Raw genomic sequence first — 14,078 nt, forward strand, 5'->3', positions numbered from 1 at the left:
GCCTTTTAACGGCGACCGCTAAGGGTACTTAAACCACAGCGCCATTAATTAACGGCGCTGTGGAAAACGTCCATAGCGCCCCCCAGAGGCCGATTTTCTCCGGGGTCTCGGCTGCCGAGGGTAGCCGAGACCCCAGGGAACATGATTCGGGGGGGTTTTAACCCACCCCGCATTTGCGATCGCCGGTAATTAACCGTTTACCGGCGATCGCAAAAAAAAAAAAAAAAGCGATCTCTTTTTCATTTCTCTGTCCTCCGATGTGATCGCACATCGGAGGACAGAGAAAAGGGGTCCCAGGAGGCCCCCCAATACTCACCTAGCTCCCCCGATGCTCCTCGTGTCTCCCGGTGGGCGCCGCCATCTTCAAAATGGCGGGCGCATGCGCAGTGCGCCCGCCGGCCGGCACCGGGAGAATCTTTGGGGTCTCGGCTGCCGGGGGTAGCCGAGACCCCAAAGAGCACGATCGGGGTCGGTATTACCGACCCCTGTTTTGCGATCGCCGGTAATTAACTGTTTACCGGCGACCGCAAAAAAAAAAAAAAGTAAAGTGTAATTCTCTGTCCTCTGATGTGATCGCACATCAGAGGACAGAGAAATAGGGGGATTCGGGGACCCTAGCATACTCACCTAGGTCCCTGGATCCTCTTGCTGCTCCTCCTGGCCGCCGGCAACAGAACATGGCGGACGCATGCCCAGTGCGCCCGCCATCTGTCTCCATCTGCCGGCCGGCAGGAGAACAGCAGTTGGGGCTAAAATTAGGGGTAGGGTTAGGGGTAGGGTTAGGGGTAGGGTTAGGGGTAGGGTTAGGTTAGGGTTAGGTTAGGGGTAGGGTTAGGGGTAGGGTTAGGGGTAGGGTTAGGTTAGGGTTAGGGGTAGGGTTAGGTTAGGGGTAGGGTTAGGGTTAGGTTAGGGGTAGGGTTAGGGGTAGGGTTAGGTTAGGGGTAGGGTTAGGGGTAGGGTTAGGTTAGGGTTAGGGGTAGGGGTAGGGTTAGGGGTAGGGTTAGGTTAGGGTTAGGTTAGGGGTAGGGTTAGGTTAGGGGTAGGGTTAGGTTAGGGGTAGGGTTAGGTTAGGGTTAGGGGTAGGGTTAGGGGTAGGGTTAGGTTAGGGTTAGGGGTAGGGTTAGGGGTAGGGTTAGGTTAGGGGTAGGGTTAGGTTAGGGGTAGGGCTAGGGTTGGGGCTAAATTTAGGGTTAGGGTTGGGGCTAAATTTAGGGTTAGGGTTGGGGCTAAACTTAGGGTTAGGCTTCTTTCACACTTACGTCGGTACGGGGCCGTCGCAATGCGTCGGCCCGACATACCGACGCACGTTGTGAAAATTGTGCACAACGTGGGCAGCAGCTGTAGTTTTTCAACACATCCGCTGCCCAATCTATGTCCTGGGGAGGAGGGGGCGGAGTTACGGCCACGCATGCGCGGTCAGAAATGGCGGATGCGACGTACAAAAAAACGTTTCATTGAACGTTTTTTTGTGCTGACGCTCCGCCAAAACACAACTGATCCAGTGCACGATGGACGCGACGTGTGGCCATCCGTCACGATCCGTCGGCAATACAAGTCTATGGGCAAAAAACGCATCCTGCGGGCACATTTGCAGGATCCGTTTCTTGTCCAAAATGACGGATTGCGACGGAATGCCAAACGACTCAAGTGTGAAAGTAGCCCTAGGGCTAGGGTTAGGGTTGGGGCTAAAGTTAGGGCTAGGGTTGGGGCTAAAGTTAGGGTTAGAGCTGGGATTAGGGTTAGGGTTTGGATTAGGGTTCGTATTAGGGTTAGGGTTGGCATTAGGGTTACGCTTGGGATTAGGGTTAGGTTTGGGATTAGGGTTAAGGTTAGGGTTGTGATTAGGGGTGTATTGGGATTAGGGTTAGGTTTGAGGTTAGGGTTGAGATTAGGATTAGGGGTGTGTTGGATTTAGGGTTTTGATTAGGGTTATGGTTAGGGTTGACATTAGGGTTGTTTTGGGGTAAGGGTTGTGATTATGGTTAGGGTTAGTGATTAGGATTATGGATGAGGTTGGGATTAGGGTTAGGGGTGTGTTGGGGTTAGGGTTGGAGCTAGAATTGGGGGGTTTCCACTGTTTAGGTACATCAGGGGGTCTCCAAACACGACAGCCAATTTTGCGCTCAAAAAGTCAAATGGTGCTCCCTCCCTTCTGAGCTCTGCCGTGCGCCCAAACAGTGGGTTACCCCCACATATGGGGCATCAGCGTACTCGGGATAAATTGGACAACAACTTCTGGGGTCCAATTTCTCTTGTTACCCTTGTGAAAATAAAAACTTGGGGGCTACAAAATCTTTTTTGTGAAAAAAAAAATATTTTTTATTTTCACGACTCTGCATTCTAAACTTCTGTGAAGCACTTGGGCATTCAAAGTTCTCACCACACATCTAGATAAGTTCCTTGGGGGGTCTAGTTTCCAAAATGGGGTCACTTGTGGGGGGTTACTACAGTTTAGGTACATCAGGGGCTCTGCAATCGCAACATAATGCCCACAGACCATTCTATCAAAGTCTGCATTCCAAAAAGGCGCTCCTTCCCTTCCGAGCTCTGCCGTGCGCCAAAACAGTGGTTTACCGCCACATATGGTGCATCAGCGTACTCGGGATAAATTGGACAACAACTATTGCAGTCCAATTTCTCCTGTTACCCTTGTGAAAATAAAAACTTGGGGGCTACAATATCTTTTTTGTGGAAAAAAAAATATTTTTTATTTTCACGACTCTGCATTCTAAACTTCTGTGAAGCACTTGGGCATTCAAAGTTCTCACCACACATCTAGATAAGTTCCTTGGGGGGTCTAGTTTCCAAAATGGGGTCACTTGTGGAGGGTTTCTACTGGTTAGGTACATCAGGGGCTCTGCAAACGCAACATAATACCCGCAGACCATTCTATCAAAGTCTGCATTCCAAAACGGCGCTCCTTCCTTCCGAGCTCTGCCGTGCGCCCAAACAGTGGTTTACCCCCACATATGGGGTACCAGCATACTCAGGACAAATTGGACAACAACTTTTGGGGTCCAGTTTCTCTTGTTACCCTTGTGAAAATAAAAATTTGGTGGCTAAAAAATCCTTTTTGTGGAAAAAAAAAATATTTTTTATTTTCACGGCTCTGCATTATAAACTTCTGTGAAGCACTTGGGCATTCAAGGTTCTCACCACACATCTAGATAAGTTCCATGGGGGGTCTAGTTTCCAAAATGGGGTCACTTGTGGGGGATTTCTACTGTTTAGGCACATCAGGGGCTCTCCAAACGCGACATGGCGTCCGATCTCAATTCCAGCCAATTCTACATTGAAAAAGTAAAATGGCACTCTTTCTCTTCCAAGCTCTGCGGTGCGCCCAAACAGTGGTTTACCCCCACATATTGGGTATCGACGTACTCAGGAGAAATTGCACAACAACTTTTGTGGTCTAATTTCTCCTGTTACCCTTGTGAAAATAAAAATTTGTGGGCAAAAAGATCATTTTTGTAGAAAAAATGCAATTTTTTTTTTCACGGCTCTACGTTATAAACTTCTGTGAAGCACATGGGGGTTCAAAGTGCTCGCCACACATCTAGATAAGTTCCTTAAGGGGTCTAGTTTCCAAAATGGTGTCACTTGTGGGGGGTTTCCACTGTTTAGGCACATCAGGGGCTCTCCAAACGCGACATGGCGTCCAATCTCAATTCCAGCCAATTCTACATTGAAAAAGTAAAACGGCACTCCTTCTCTTCCAAGCTCTGCGGTGCGCCCTAACAGTTGTTTACCCCCACATATTGGGTATCAGCGTACTCAGGAGAAATTGCACAACAACTTTTGTGGTCTAATTTCTCCTGTTACCCTTGTGAAAATAAGAATTTGTGGGCAAAAAGATCATTTTTGTGTAAACAAAAGCGATTTTTTATTTTCACGGCTCTACGTTATAAACTTCTGTGAAGCACTTGGGGGTTCAAAGTGCTCACCACACATCTAGATAAGTTCCTTAAGGGGTCTAGTTTCCAAAATGGTGTCACTTGTGGGGAGTTTCCACTGTTTAGGTACATCAGGGGCTCTCTAAATGTGACATGGTGTCCGATCTCAATTCCAGCCAATTCTGCATTGAAAAAGTCAAACGGCGCTCCTTCACTTCTAAGTTCTGCGGTGCGCCCTAACAGTGGTTTACCCCCACATATGGGGTATTGGCGTATTCAGGAGAAATTGCATAACAAAATTTATGGTTACATTTCTGTTTTTACACTTGTGAAAATAAAAAAAATGGTTCTGAATTAAGATGTTTGCAAAAAAAAGTTAAATGTTCATTTTTTCCTTCCACATTGTTTCAGTTCCTGTGAAGCACGTAAAGGGTTAATAAACTTCTTGAATGTGGTTTTGAGAACCTTGAGGGGTGTAGTTTTTAGAATGGTGTCACACTTCATTATTTTCTATCATATAGACCCCTCAAAATGACTTCAAATGTGATGTGGTCCCTAAAAAAAAATGGTGTTGTAAAAATGAGAAATTGCTGGTCAACTTTTAACCCTTATAACTCCCTAACAAAAAAAAATTTTGTTTCCAAAATTGTGCTGATGTAAAGTAGACATGTGGGAAATGTTATTTATTAACTATTTTTTATGACATATCTCTCTGATTTAAGGGCATAAAAATACAAAGTTTGAAAACTGCAAAATTTTAAAAATTTTTGCCATATTTCCGTTTTTTTCATAAATAATCGCAAGTAATATCGAAGAAATGTTACCACTAACATGAAGTACAATATGTCACGAAAAAACACTCTCAGAATCAGTGGGATCCGTTGAAGCGTTCCAGAGTTATAACCTCATAAAGTGACAGTGGTCAGAATTGCAAAAATTGGCCTGGTCATTAAGTACCAAATTGGCTCTGTCACTAAGGGGTTAATTAACATTATTAAAAACAGAACGACACAACACTCAAAGACAAACTTGTGCATTAACCAAAGTTAATCGGACAAAGTACTGATAAACAGTCCAGAGGAAAATACTCAGTAGACAAATTTGTTTACTGCACAGCCCTTATAAGCCGAGATTTTCAGCCCAAATTTTTGGGCTGAAAGTGCCCCTCTCGGCTTATACTTGAGTCAGGGTCGGCAGTCTTTAGGTAAAATTATATTTGTACCTACTTGACACTATTCATATATTTTCAATACACTGTTGACAGCGTAATTCAGCAAGTCTCCCTACCTAACCTTCACATACGTCACTTTTACTAAATACAACTATGTTATGCCCCCTTTTTCTTATATTTGTGTTTCTCCCACACCTTTTATACTTGACAAATGTAATATAATTTTTACATTTTCATACATTGTTCTATTGACTTTTTTTTATCAGTTCTCTGGTGTTTTGCTCCCTTTAATGCTCAGATTAGTCTTTCTTCAGAATTCATATCCTAGACGTATGCGCACATATACTTCATGTATTTATACAGTTACATAATTTATAACCTTGTGTACCTATGTGCATATCTATTAATCTAGTCTCCTGCGACTCCTCTTAATTTATGTAATTATATACTGTGTGTGCAAATCCTCTTATAACTCGTGAGGGGTCATATAAGAAGACATGTACTTTGCAGTTGAGCCCCTAATCTTTTAGGACCCTAGCAACACCTCTGGTCTGTAGTGTAGTGTGTGTTAATATATTCACCTACCACCGAGTTCTCTGGTATCTAGCGCCATTAACTCCTCTTCTGAGTGATGTCACAGCTCACCAGACCGGGTCACTGTTGTGAATTCTGTGGCTGAATTCACTCCTGTGGTCACAAGTGGTACTGCAGCTTCTGAGCTTCCTCCCTCAGGTGTTCTGGTGAGCTCGTTAACTGCTTCATTACTTAACTCCGCCTGATGCTGCTATCCTTGCTCCTTGTCAATGTTTCAGTGTTGGATCTGAGCTTCTCCTGATTGTTCCTGTGACCTGCTGCTCTGTATAGCTAAGTGCTTTTTGCTTTTTTGTTGCTTTTTTTCTGTCCAGCTTGTCTTTTGTTTTGCTGGAAGCTCTGAGACGCAAAGGGTGTACCGCCGTGCCGTTAGTTCGGCACGGTGGTTTTTTTTTGCCCCTTTGCGTGGTTTTGCTTTAGGGTTTTTTGTAGACTGCAAAGTTCGCTTTACTATCCTCGCTCTGTCCTAGAATATCGGGCCCCACTTTGCTGAATCTATTTCATCCCTACGTTCTGTCTTTTCATCTTACTCACAGTCATTATACGTGGGGGGCTGCTTTTTCCTTTGGGGAATTTCTCTGGGGCAAGTCAGGCCTATTTTTCTATCTTCAGGCTAGCTAGTTTCTTAGGCTGTGCCGAGTTGCCTAGGTAGTTGTTAGGCGCAATCCACAGCCGCTTTTAGTTGTGTTTAGGATAGGATCAGGTGTGCAGTCTACAGAGTTTCCACGTCTCAGAGCTCGTTCTTGTATTTTTGGGTATTTGTCAGATCACTGTGTGCGCTCTGATCGCTAAGCACACTGTGTTTCTGGATTGCCTTCATAACACCTGTCATTAGCAAACATAACAGTACAAGGAGCCAAACTAATGATTCTCAATAGAGGGAAAGAAAAAGTTCTGACATCATTTTTTTTTTTTTTGCTCTGTGTTCACTTTTTTTTTTCCCCCTAGACATTTGGGTGATTCTGGACACAGGTGTGGACATGGATATTCAGGGTCTGTGCTCTTCAATGGATAATCTCGTTATAAATGTACAAAAAATTCAAGATACTATTGATCAGAAATCTATGTTAGAACCAAGAATTCCTATTCCTGATTTGTTTTTTGGAGATAAAACTAAGTTTCTAAGTTTCAAAAATAATTGTAAGCTATTTCTGGCCTTGAAACCTCATTCTTCTGGTAATCCTATTCAACAGGTTTTGATTATTATTTCTTTTTTGCGCGGCGACCCTCAAGACTGGGCATTTTCTCTGGCGCTCGGATCGCTGTACGATGAGCCTAATTCAGTGGATCAGGCTGAGAAAAATTTGCTGGCTTTGTGCCAGGGTCAGGATGATATAGAAGTATATTGTCAGAAATTTAGGAAATGGTCAGTACTCACTCAGTGGAATGAATCTGCGCTGGCAGCTTTGTTCAGAAAGGGTCTCTCTGAGGCTCTTAAGGATGTCATGGTGGGATTTCCTATGCCTGCTGGTTTGAATGAGTCTTTGTCTTTGGCCATTCAGATCGGTCGACGCTTGCGCGAGCGTAAATCTGTGCACCATTTGGCGGTACTGCCTGAGGTTAAACCTGAGCCTATGCAGTGCGATAGGACTATGACTGGAGTTGAACGGCAGGAATACAGACGTCTGAATGGTCTGTGTTTCTACTGTGGTGATTCCACTCATGCTATTTCTGATTGTCCTAAGCGCACTAAGCGGTCCGCTAGGTCTGCCGTCATTGGTACTGTACAGTCCAAATTCCTTCTGTCCATTACCTTGATATGCTCTTTGTCGTCGTTTTCTGTCATGGCGTTTGTGGATTCGGGCGCTGCCCTGAATCTGATGGATTTGGATTATGCTAAACGTTGTGGGTTTTTCTTGGAGCCTTTGCGGTGTCCTATTCCATTGAGAGGAATTGATGCTACACCTTTGGCCAAGAATAAACCTCAATACTGGGCCCAGCTGACCATGTGCATGGCTCCTGCACATCAGGAAGTTATTCGCTTTCTGGTGTTGCATAATCTGCATGATGTGGTCGTGTTGGGGTTGCCATGGCTACAAACCCATAATCCAGTATTGGATTGGAATTCCATGTCGGTATCCAGCTGGGGTTGTCAGGGGGTACATGGTGATGTTCCATTTTTGTCGATTTCGTCATCCACCCCTTCTGAGGTCCCAGAGTTCTTGTCTGATTATCAGGATGTATTTGAAGAGCCCAAGTCCGATGCTCTACCTCCGCATAGGGATTGTGATTGTGCTATCAATTTGATTCCTGGTAGTAAATTCCCTAAAGGTCGATTATTTAATTTATCCGTGCCCGAACACGCCGCTATGCGCAGTTATGTGAAGGAATCCCTGGACAAGGGACATATTCGCCCATCGTCATCACCACTGGGAGCAGGGTTCTTCTTTGTAGCCAAGAAGGATGGTTCGCTGAGACCGTGTATTGATTACCGCCTTCTTAATAAGATCACTGTTAAATTTCAGTATCCCTTGCCATTGTTATCTGACTTGTTTGCTCGGATTAAGGGGGCTAGTTGGTTCACTAAGATAGATCTTCGTGGTGCGTATAATCTGGTGAGAATCAGGCAAGGAGATGAATGGAAAACTGCATTCAATACGCCCGAGGGTCATTTTGAGTATCTAGTGATGCTGTTCGGACTTGCCAATGCTCCATCTGTGTTTCAGTCTTTTATGCATGACATCTTCCGTGAGTATCTGGATAAATTCCTGATTGTTTACTTGGATGACATTTTGATCTTCTCAGATGATTGGGAGTCTCATGTGAAGCAGGTCAGAATGGTTTTTCAGGTCCTGCGTGCTAACTCTTTGTTTGTGAAGGGATCAAAGTGTCTCTTCGGTGTGCAGAAAGTTTCATTTTTGGGGTTCATCTTTACCCCTTCTACTATCGAGATGGATCCAGTTAAGGTCCAAGCCATCCAGGATTGGATTCAGCCGACATCTCTGAAAAGTCTGCAAAAGTTCCTGGGCTTTGCTAATTTTTATCGTCGCTTCATCTGTAATTTTTCTAGCATTGCCAAACCATTGACCGATTTGACCAAGAAGGGTGCTGATTTGGTTAATTGGTCTTCTGCTGCTGTGGAAGCTTTTCAGGAGTTGAAGCGTCGTTTTTGTTCTGCCCCTGTGTTGTGTCAGCCAGATGTTTCTCTTCCGTTCCAGGTCGAGGTTGATGCTTCTGAGATTGGAGCAGGGGCGGTTTTGTCACAGAGAGGTTCTGATTGCTCAGTGATGAAACCATGTGCTTTCTTTTCCAGGAAGTTTTCGCCCGCTGAGCGTAATTATGATGTGGGCAATCGAGAGTTGCTGGCCATGAAGTGGGCATTCGAGGAGTGGCGTCATTGGCTTGAAGGAGCTAAGCATCGCGTGGTGGTATTGACTGATCATAAGAACTTGACTTATCTCGAGTCTGCCAAGCGCTTGAATCCTAGACAGGCCCGTTGGTCGTTATTTTTTGCCCGCTTCGACTTTGTGATTTCGTACCTTCCGGGCTCTAAAAATGTGAAGGCGGATGCTCTGTCTAGGAGTTTTGTGCCCGACTCTCCGGGTTTATCTGAGCCAGCGGGTATCCTCAAGGAAGGAGTCATTGTGTCTGCCATCTCCCCTGATTTGCGGCGGGTGCTGCAAAAATTTCAGGCGAATAAACCTGATCGTTGTCCAGCAGAGAAACTGTTCGTCCCTGATAGGTGGACTAATAAACTTATCTCTGAACTTCATTGTTCGGTGTTGGCTGGTCATCCTGGAATCTTTGGTACCAGAGAGTTAGTGGCTAGATCCTTCTGGTGGCCATCTCTGTCACGGGATGTACGTACTTTTGTGCAGTCCTGTGGGATTTGTGCTAGGGCTAAGCCCTGCTGTTCTCGTGCCAGTGGGTTGCTTTTGCCCTTGCCGGTCCCAAAGAGGCCTTCTACACATATTTCGATGGATTTCATTTCTGACCTTCCCGTTTCTCAAAAGATGTCAGTCATTTGGGTGGTCTGTGATCGCTTTTCTAAAATGGTCCATCTGGTGCCCTTGGCTAAATTGCCTTCCTCCTCTAATTGGTACCTTTGTTCTTTCAGCATGTGGTTCGGTTGCATGGCATTCCTGAGAATATTGTTTCTGACAGAGGTTCCCAGTTTGTTTCAAGGTTCTGGCGAGCCTTTTGTGGTAGGATGGGCATTGACCTATCCTTTTCCTCGGCTTTCCATCCTCAGACTAATGGCCAGACCGAACGAACCAATCAGACCTTGGAAACATATCTGAGATGTTTTGTTTCTGCAGACCAGGATGATTGGGTGTCCTTTTTGCCGTTGGCTGAGTTCGCCCTTAATAATCGGGCCAGCTCGGCTACCTTGGTTTCTCCATTTTTTTTGCAATTCTGGGTTCCATCCTCGTTTCTCTTCAGGACAGGTTGAGTCTTCGGACTGTCCTGGTGTGGATTCTGTGGTGGATAGGTTGCAGCAGATCTGGACTCAGGTAGTGGACAATTTGATCTTGTCCCAGGAGAAAGCTCAACTTTTCGCTAATCGCAGACGCCGTGTGGGTCCCCGACTTCGTGTTGGGGATCTGGTTTGGTTATCTTCTCGTCATATTCCTATGAAGGTTTCCTCTCCTAAATTTAAACCTCGTTTTATTGGTCCGTATAGGATTTCTGAGGTTCTCAATCCTGTGTCTTTTCGTTTGACCCTCCCAGACTCCTTTTCCATACATAATGTATTCCATAGGTCGTTGTTGCGGAGATACGTGGCACCTATGGTTTCATCTGTTGAGCCTCCTGCCCCGGTTTTGGTGGAGGGGGAATTGGAGTATATTGTGGAGAAGATTTTGGATTCTCGTGTTTCTAGACGGAAACTCCAGTATCTGGTTAAATGGAAGGGTTATGCTCAGGAAGATAATTCCTGGGTTTTTGCCTCTGATGTTCATGCTTCCGATCTTGTTCGTGCCTTTCATGCGGCTCATCCTGGTCGGCCTGGGGGCTCTGGTGAGGGTTCGGTGACCCCTCCTCAAGGGGGGGGTACTGTTGTGAATTCTGTGGCTGAATTCACTCCTGTGGTCACAAGTGGTACTGCAGCTTCTGAGCTTCCTCCCTCAGGTGTTCTGGTGAGCTCGTTAACTGCTTCATTACTTAACTCCGCCTGATGCTGCTATCCTTGCTCCTTGTCAATGTTTCAGTGTTGGATCTGAGCTTCTCCTGATTGTTCCTGTGACCTGCTGCTCTGTATAGCTAAGTGCTTTTTGCTTTTTTGTTGCTTTTTTTCTGTCCAGCTTGTCTTTTGTTTTGCTGGAAGCTCTGAGACGCAAAGGGTGTACCGCCGTGCCGTTAGTTCGGCACGGTGGTTTTTTTTTGCCCCTTTGCGTGGTTTTGCTTTAGGGTTTTTTGTAGACTGCAAAGTTCGCTTTACTATCCTCGCTCTGTCCTAGAATATCGGGCCCCACTTTGCTGAATCTATTTCATCCCTACGTTTTGTCTTTTCATCTTACTCACAGTCATTATACGTGGGGGGCTGCTTTTTCCTTTGGGGAATTTCTCTGGGGCAAGTCAGGCCTATTTTTCTATCTTCAGGCTAGCTAGTTTCTTAGGCTGTGCCGAGTTGCCTAGGTAGTTGTTAGGCGCAATCCACAGCCGCTTTTAGTTGTGTTTAGGATAGGATCAGGTGTGCAGTCTACAGAGTTTCCACGTCTCAGAGCTCGTTCTTGTATTTTTGGGTATTTGTCAGATCACTGTGTGCGCTCTGATCGCTAAGCACACTGTGTTTCTGGATTGCCTTCATAACACCTGTCATTAGCAAACATAACAGGTCACACTGCGCTCTGTGTAACCCGGATGTGGCTTTAACACTGTAAGCCTATGGAGCGTCAGAACAAGGCCCCATAGGCTTGTATTATAAAAGAGACTTTTGGTCCACACCGAGAGCATAGAGTGAGCGATGACAGGCGATTCCGACAGCTAAATAGGAAAGGGTTATTTACAGTTAGAGCAGTCAGACTGTGGAATGCCCAACCACAAGAACTCGTAATGGCAGACGCTGCAACAGCTTTTAAAAAGGGCTGGATGATTTTCTCAATACACATAACATTGTGGGTTAAATTTAATGTAGTGACAAAATGGTCAGAAGGCCACAGGTAGATGTTAGAAATCTTTCCGCACAGGAATTATTTATTACATGTATTTCTGCGCCATGATATTCCACAGAAAATTCCCTATCAGTATGTCTTTGGAATGTGGGAGGAAACCGGAGTACCCGGAGGAAACCCACGCAAACACGGGGAGAACATACAAACTCCTTGCAGATGTTTTCCTTAGTGACATTTAAACCCAGGATCCCAGTGCTGCAAAGCAACAGTGCTAACCACTGAGCCACCGTGCTGCCCAAGTACAGCTTTGATGATGGACTTGCTGTACTTTCTTCAGGGCACTAGATGTATATGGTGCCCTAACGACAGATTGGAAAAATGCATCTTTTTCTGATACTGCGAGCAGCCCTAGATAATCCACGTCGGCAGGATGATATAATCCGGCGGAAGATGGAACCTATGAGAAGAGATATAAAACTAATGTAAGTAATGGGACTCCATATTAGAAGATACTGCTTTGGTGTCATTATGGCCGGACGGTAGAGAAATCTTATCTGTGCAGAGGAACAGGATCATTGTCAGTCAACATACATGTGACAATCCCACCACTGACAGATAACATCTTCTCCACATGAATTATTCTCACTGGCCAACATCAAACAACATAGACCTCATTCACACTTACGTCTTCTAGGTTCTCGCTCTTCTACTATTTTGGTATTTTGCTCTTCAACCAGTTTTATTGCAGACTTATTTTTCTTCTCAACTAGAAATTCATATAAAAAGTAAAAAAAACAAGTCAATGATCATTGTCAGTCATCATACATGTGGCAATCGTACCACTGGGAGTTAACATCTCCTCCTCGTGAATAATTCTCAATCGCCGACATCAAACAGCATAGACCTTATTGTCACACTTACCTCTGCTGGGTTCTGCCTCTGCTACTATTTCTGGGTCTTGATCTTCTCCCAGTTTTAATGCAGATGTCATTTTTGTCTCAACTGGAAATTCATGTAAAAAAAGTAAGAAAAACAAGTCAATAATCATTGTCAGTCATAGATGTGACAATCCCACCATTGACATATAATATATCCTCCTCGTGAATTATTCTCAGTCGCCAACATCAGACAACATAGACCTTATTGTCACACTTACCTCTGCTGGGTTCTGTCTCTGGGACTATTTCTGGGTCTTGATCTTCACCCAGTTTTAATGCAGATGTCATTTTTGTCTCAACTGGAAATTCATGTAAAAAAGTAAGAAAAACAAGTCAATAATCATTGTTAGTCATAGATGTGAAAATCCCACCACTGACATATAATATATCCTCCTCGTGAAATATTCTCAGTCGCCGACATCAGACAGCATAGACCTTATTGTCACACTTACCCCTGATAGGTTCAGTCTCGGGGACTATTTCTGGGTTTTGCTCTTCTCCCAGGTTCAATACAGATTTATTTATCTTCTCAACTGGAAATTCATGTAAAAAAGTAAGAAAAGCAAGTCAATGATAAACTCCTATGAGATTAGATTGATATCTTCATCTAGTAGAGTTATTTTATTTTTGTACCTTACAGTACTGGGATTCTGGCATTGCACCATAAGGCTATGGTCACTAGCAGCTTTTTGCATGTAAATTGTAAGCTACTTTTTACAGTGATAGCAAAAGCTATGAGATGTCAGAAATCTCATGCAGACATTTGTTTTTTATTTCCTTGCTGGATCTGAGAGTCTCAGTGTTTTTGAAATCTGCATCATGTCAGTTTTTTCAGCATTTTTGCAGTGTTTTTTCAACCACAGGAAGCAATGCACATACATGGGGAAGGGCCAAAGAGCGGCAGCGCATGCACACTACAGTATTTTGATCTGCCTTCAGCAGGGCAGAGAGAAGTGTGCCTGCGCAGGAACGTGATGTGGGAACACTGTGTGGATGACATAGGAAGCATCACACACACAAAGCAGAGAAGGAGAACGGCATCGCAAGAAGAGAGGAGGCTCTGGATTAAGACCAGTGCCGCCCATTTGTGAGTCTAATAAAATGTCTTTTTTTTTGCATGGCATCTTGGAGACTTATATACAGAAATTCCAGAATGCTGTAACACAGAGCTGAAAGGTGGTGGTCTTAGGTTATATGATAAAAATCTGGTGACAGGATCTCTTTAATATGACATTAGTTGCAGCAGTGTTATCATATAGTCCATTACTTAAAACATCGGTGTCACATTAATGGTATATATAGGGTTAGTTTGGGGCCTATTGGAGCCATAGGCACAGTATTCATGATCGGTATCAGGCACCAGACTGTATGGCCCCTTATATCTTTTCATACACAGTACTAGAGGGTGAGAATTTTATACATTGAAGTGTTG

At 44.5% G+C, this 14,078-nt stretch overlaps 1 long non-coding RNA gene across 1 annotated transcript; it reads right to left on the bottom strand.

Annotated features, from left to right (window-relative positions):
- Positions 1-12,392: 12,392 nt before the first annotated feature.
- LOC138643569 (uncharacterized) lies at positions 12,393-12,938 on the bottom strand. Its single transcript, XR_011314190.1, has 3 exons — positions 12,865-12,938; positions 12,630-12,710; positions 12,393-12,474 (listed from the first exon to the last, which is right to left on the bottom strand). It is a non-coding gene; the product is annotated as an uncharacterized lncRNA (long non-coding RNA).
- Between the last annotated feature and the right edge of the window lie 1,140 nt (positions 12,939-14,078).

This window comes from Ranitomeya imitator, chromosome 6, assembly GCF_032444005.1.
Source record: "Ranitomeya imitator isolate aRanImi1 chromosome 6, aRanImi1.pri, whole genome shotgun sequence".
Classification (NCBI taxonomy): Eukaryota; Metazoa; Chordata; class Amphibia; order Anura; family Dendrobatidae; genus Ranitomeya; species Ranitomeya imitator.